The sequence below is a fragment of the Mauremys mutica genome, chromosome 11 (assembly GCF_020497125.1).
Source record: "Mauremys mutica isolate MM-2020 ecotype Southern chromosome 11, ASM2049712v1, whole genome shotgun sequence".
Lineage (NCBI taxonomy): Eukaryota > Metazoa > Chordata > Testudines > Geoemydidae > Mauremys > Mauremys mutica.
The window spans coordinates 82073443-82079442 of NC_059082.1; the positions used below are offsets into that span (position 1 = coordinate 82073443).

The 6000-nt window shown below is 45.3% G+C and overlaps 1 long non-coding RNA gene across 1 annotated transcript in view; it reads left to right on the forward strand.

The window, feature by feature from the left end:
- Nucleotides 1–4774, forward strand: part of LOC123343816 — a 29334-nt gene extending 24560 nt beyond the window's left edge. Inside the window, exon 3 of the long non-coding RNA XR_006572369.1 lies at nucleotides 4469–4774. This is a non-coding gene — a long non-coding RNA (uncharacterized LOC123343816). The remainder of the gene's footprint in view (nucleotides 1–4468) is intronic.
- Nucleotides 4775–6000: the final 1226 nt, after the last annotated feature.

The window sequence follows — 6000 nt, forward strand, 5'->3', positions numbered from 1 at the left end:
CACTGACATGCGTCATGTCAAGCACCATGCATTACTGTTTGCAGGAGTGGGGCCACAGACTGCAAAATAAAGGTCTGATCCTGCAATGTACTGAGCACCTTCAAGTCCCTTTGAAGCCAATGGGAGTTGAGATTGGATCCAAAAGTTCTACTGTGTGGTAACAACCTATCTGGTGAAATCGCAATTTTGGGCTGTCCAGAACCTAAACTACAGTCTGAGAGTGGCATGTTGTATGAAGGCTATGTATTGTAATGTGAAAAGAAGAATAATTTCCTTGGACTCTGGTTGTTTTGAGACATGCTGTGAAGATGGCATCTGGATGTCCCTCTAACAGTAGAGGGGTCTCCTTCCAGTTTACATGGTCATCATCCCAAAGTGGATGGACATACTAACTAGAAGAACTCTTCAAGGTTCAATGAGGGACCCTTCACCCTTGTGTTAGAAGGAATAAACGGTGCTGGCCAAAAAGGTGAACTAAACCGATATAGCATGCCTAGCAGCGATCATGTGCTCAATGTGTTTGATGCAAGTACGTTGCTGGTGACCAGGATACTTAGCTGTTTTCATGGTAGCAATATCTGGCAGCACTTCCATAGTTAGCCATCTGCCAATGATAATACAAAACCACTCTGATCATGTGAACCTTGATCAGCTAACATGCCTTCTTGCCCAAATCAGGGGTACACTTCCTAGGAGGAGCATTCGTGGATCAGCTTGTGTAGGCTGCTTCCTGGATCATCCAAATATGTCCCCGAAACATGACAAACAGGGTTGTACTGTATCGCCGGGCCCTGTTCTCATGCCACCATCACTGTTTTTATACTTGTCTATCATAACTGACTTCAGTCGAGTTACTCTGGGTTTGTGCCAGTGTAAATGAGATTAGAATCAGGTTTTCTGTATTAAAAGGTTACTAAATTAAGTTCTCACTTTCTCAGCAAAGACAGAGATATGTACCAACACCAAACCGTCATTAACCCTGATTTTCTGAAGTGGCCTCAAATTTTGCATGGGCAAAATAAAAATGTGGGTTTAAACAATTATGATGCATTTTATAGCATTTAGGTATCTAACTACTTAAATGCACCTGCAAAGTTGCACCTGGAGTTATCTGTGGATGGAAGCACGCAGGCATGAAGTCAGAGTTGACTGAGAATCAGACCTAGTGCATTTAGAAAGAGACTGAAGCGGGACGCACAATGTCAAAGGCAGATCCATGGCTGCAGTGAGAACACCCCACAGCTTGTGGATATTCAGAGAAGGATTTTTGGTTCAGCCCGTTATAAACAGGAGCCATTTGCAAAGTTTGAGCCTGGTTCCAAGGGTGCGATTTCATGCTCTACCTCTAGGAGGTGCAGGAAAGGAAGGGGCTAAAGCGGCTCTAAGCCTCCCAATTCTGGCCTGCTGCAGGGGTAGGTTGGGACAGCCCTGGACGAGCTGCCTAAAGTTAGCAGCATAAAATCACTGTTAGCAGTGTCTGCTACAAACTGGGTCCTTAACTCCCACTGGAGCTTGTGGAGTGGGCTTCTGTTTTACTCATCTCCCATGCCAGAGGAATTATTCCCCAGCTGGATGCAGGGCAGCATAAACTGGCCACAGCAGGGAGGAGACTCCTTGCCCAGGTTTCAGTCCATGCTCTGGGTTTGCACTCGTTTCTAATCAAGACAGATGGAGCTACATTCTGTTCTCCGGGACATTAGTGGACTTCATCAGCAGAGTTCTTTGTGTGTCACAGAGAAGAGAATTTCACCCAGTTAAGTGCATACATTACCGTGCATGTAAGTAAAATAATCATTGTTTTCTTGTGCATTAAAAGCCAAGACTGTTGAGCTAACTACAGTAAGTGATTTGGGCTTACAGTAAACAACATTTCAATTACTGTTCGCTTGTGTCATTATTTCAGGCTTGCCTTTCTTCCCCCCCTTTGAAATAAGTTACAGAAGATGGAAATAACTGTGAAGTCTCTTAAGACTTGCACTTTATTCCAACAGTTATCTGACCTGTCTGTCGGTTGTACTTCAGTTTACAGGTTCTTACGTAGCTTATTGTGAGCTAGTCCTGCTCACCGCATGCTGTCAGGCTGCAAAAAATGGAGCAGACATCATATCACATGTCTCTGTATGTATATATATCTCCTCCCTATATGTTCCATTCTATGCATCCGATGAAGTGGGCTGTAGCCCATGAAAGCTTATGCTGAAATAAATGTGTTAGTCTCTAAGGTGCCACAAGTCCTCCTGTTCTTTTTGATCATATCACGTGCTTTGCATAACCTCTGGCTGCGGAAAGGCTGTTATGAAAAATTAACTTTGTTGTGTTGTGATCGTTGCTGGCCCTATTTCCTACTACCTTGCGCTTTACTGGGTCATGTAGTGGTGTGCCAAGCAGGTACAAAGAGAGTGTAAAACACCCCCAGGGCTCTAGCATTTTACTCTCTCTCTTACAGAAGCAAAGGATGAGCCAAGGAGGAAGGTAGTGGAGCAGCAAACCCTGCTATGTTTAAATATTACAGATGTTTTCAGCATGCTCAAGTTGCAGCTCTCTGAATTGCTCTGTGATGTGACAGACTATGATTTGCCCAAGATAAACTCAAAGCCGAATCCTGAACGAAGCCAGCAGCACTATCACGTCTTGCATCAGCTGAGGATCAGGCCCATGATGTTTTCGTCAGCACTTCCATGCAGCAGCAAACAATATTTTGGAGCTCTGCTCCGCAGGCACTACGCCCCCATCACAGGGAGTGGGATTTTATTAGCTGCAGCAATAGTCATACTTTTAAAAGGGATCTTGTACTCATGAAAGGGGCTAGCGTGGGGCCCTGGAGGCTGAAGTCCTCTGTTTAGACACAAAACCAGTGCAGCCCAGGCAAAGCAGTGAACCTTTGTGCCTCAGCCCCGAGGAGCTGTGAGAGCTAGTTCACTCTCCCTGCCTAAGCCATCCTTAGTTTCCCTGCTCCACAAGGCTGTTAAGTCAAGTGGTGGGTTTTGTGCTCTAGGACTGGAATAAGACCTAACCAACTCATTTCACATAGGTCAACCATCGGCTGCTAATGACATTTGGTCACTGCTGGATTTGAACCTGTGGTCTGTACAGGTTACAGACCCTGTCTTGTGCCTCTCAAGGAGTTCCTCCTTCAAGGATTTCCCATCATGGACAGGCTCTGCTTAGATGTTACACATAGCCCAAGGTTGTATTCACTTGTGAGCTGATTCTCCATTGGGTTTGTGGTTCTAGTCCCTGCCTGTGGATATCCAACCCCATGGAAAGCTTTCTGCATGATCCGGGATGCAGGGGCTTGTGGGTGGGAGCCGACACTATCCTCATGTGTTCAAAGGGTTCAAACATCCATGCACAGAGGCTCTTCCCAATGCCTAGATCTCAGGGGGACTATCTTACCCTCAAACAGTCACAGGAATACTTCTCAGCTGAGCAGCTGATCCAGGACTAGACCTGGGAGAAGAATCAATGCTAGGGTGACCAGATGTCTCAATTTTATAGGGACAGTCCCGATATTTTCTTATATAGGCTCCAATTACCCCCCACACCCGTCCCGATTTTTCACACTTGCTGTCTGGTCACCCTAATCAACACCCAGTGCACCATTACAAAATAAATGATCAGATCTGTTAAACAACTCATTTGTGCATGCACCAAACCAAAATGGGATTCCCGAGGGATTGATCGTCTTCCCACTGAGCTCAAGGAAAAAATTCCAGTGGGAGCAGGATTGGGCCCAGAGCCTTCTGGAATAAATGCCTCTTCAAGAACAACATGTGGGTGTGGCACTGGGTCCTCTAGATTAGAACCTCTCAGCGGGCCCACTCCCACTGAAGTCAGTCACCAATCTCCCATTGACTCCAGTGTTGCAGCATCCAGTCCCTCGCCTCTAAATCCTTCCCCTTCCAGCACCCTGAGCCTTCTGTTCAGGATCTGTAAATGTTGCTCTGGATTAGATTAGCAGATAAATGTGGGATCTATTGCACAATGCTGGGAGCATGAAGGTTCACTTGGTTTAATGACGTAACTTTTTTGGGGGGGGGGGGTCGCTGATTCTTCAAAATACATTATTTGACTATTTCCAGCCCAAACCACAGCCCCTGTTAATTTCTGTAAAGCAGTCACAATTAAGCTGATTGAGTGCAACCTTGCATCTTCTGAAAGGGCTGGATATTTAAAATCTATCCATCTGAAATCAAACCAATAAAGGATTTATACACATATAACAGGCACCTCTTTGCCCCTGAAAATATAAATCCACACACTGATGGCACTGCAGAGATAGAAAATGTTTTTTTAAATGCCTGAGTTTATGAGCAAAACTCTCTCAACCATGGTTGGGAGCTTCCCAGCTATGTGTTTCTTTAGCCCCATTCATGAGTTCTTTTCTCTCAACCTTTTTTTTTTTTTTTTAGTCTTCTGTAACTTTATAGTATTAAAGTTTCATTTTAGTCTCTATTCTGATTTTCAGCAGATAAAAGAATGGAATGGAAGTGGAAAGAGCCCCGGAGCCAACCATATCATTGGAGCTGACAGACTCTGGAGTTTCAAGCTGGGAAAGCTGTTGTGAGGACAGGCCTGTGCTCTGCTGTGGGCCTCATTCAGGAGGAGAAGGATGGGTATTCATCAGTTCTGCCAGTCATTCTGCAGCTTTGATCAAGGGACCATTTAGGGGGGGAAAAAAGCACATTTCATGTCTGAATGTTTTGCTGGTGGCTTTTTTTTTTTTCTTTTTAAGTTAGAAATTTCATAGTTCCGAGTGAAATGTTCTCTGTTCTGCACAACCCACTGGGGGTCACTCCACGTCCCAGGAGAGAAAAACAATGACGGGTCAGTTGAATTCCCTCCCTTTACAAATACAGTTTGAAACGGAAATAATTGGGACTTTGGATGAGTTTATGTTTTCGTTACTGGAGAGAACTACAATGGCTGGTGAAAACTTTGAGGTGGTAAATAAAATACACAATATTGATGTTTAGATTTAAACCAGCACACACAGCTATGTACATAGCCTGATTTCCCGAGGGGTTTAGGCCCAGATTTTTAAAGGTATTTAGACATTGCAGAGCTCAGCAGTGCAAAGGCTAACTGATTTAGGACTTACATTTCATTGTCAAAAGGGCATTCAGTGGCACTTCTTAAATACCTAAATCCCTTATGAAAATGAGATTCAGGCTCCTAAATCAGTTAGGCATTGCAACAATGCCTAAATCCTTTTAGAAAACTGAGCTAAGTGCCTGCAGCTCCTACTGATTTCAGCTGACACTAGGAATGCTCAGCCCCTCTGTAAAGTAGGCCCATTGGAACCACAGCGGAAAGCATTTGGGCATGTTTCTGACCTCACTTAAACTGGTCCTAATCTGGAGTAACTCTGTTAGAGCCAATGGAGTCACAGCAGTGGCAAGCAAGTGCATGCGCAGACTCAGGGCCTGTGTGAAATGTTCCCAGGAGGACCAAAGACTTAGATTCCCATTTGCACCCGACTGGATGTTGTTAGGAGGGACCCATTAAGGAGCCAGTTGAAACTCCTCACTCCCAGGGCTGATTTTCTGCTGGCTCTGTCCAGAATGTAGAATACAGCAGTCTCAGGGCTGCTCTAAACTCCACTGGTTGGGCTATGGGACTCTAGAGGCTGTTCTGCCAGGTAGGGATCGCCAGAGTACATTGACACTCTGGACACAACCCCTACATTGGAGGCTGCAAGTGGGCCACAGTGGAGGTAACTACTCCCGCTGGGGAGATCTGCTAACTTTACAGCCCCTTTGTGCTGATAGGCTGGTGCAATTTGGCTGTAAGTGTTTGGGGCAAATGGGGAATATTTGCTATAGGTTTCCCTTAACAGACTAAGGAGAGAGGGTTAACTAATATGGTATTCCCCCTCCCCCCCCCCCCGCATCTTTAGCCTCCTTGGTTTGATCCCAAGATGCAAAATACAGCTCCAACATGAGGACAGAATTTCCCCAAAGTTCAAGAGCATACAGACCCAGGGTTGTGGATTGGCCC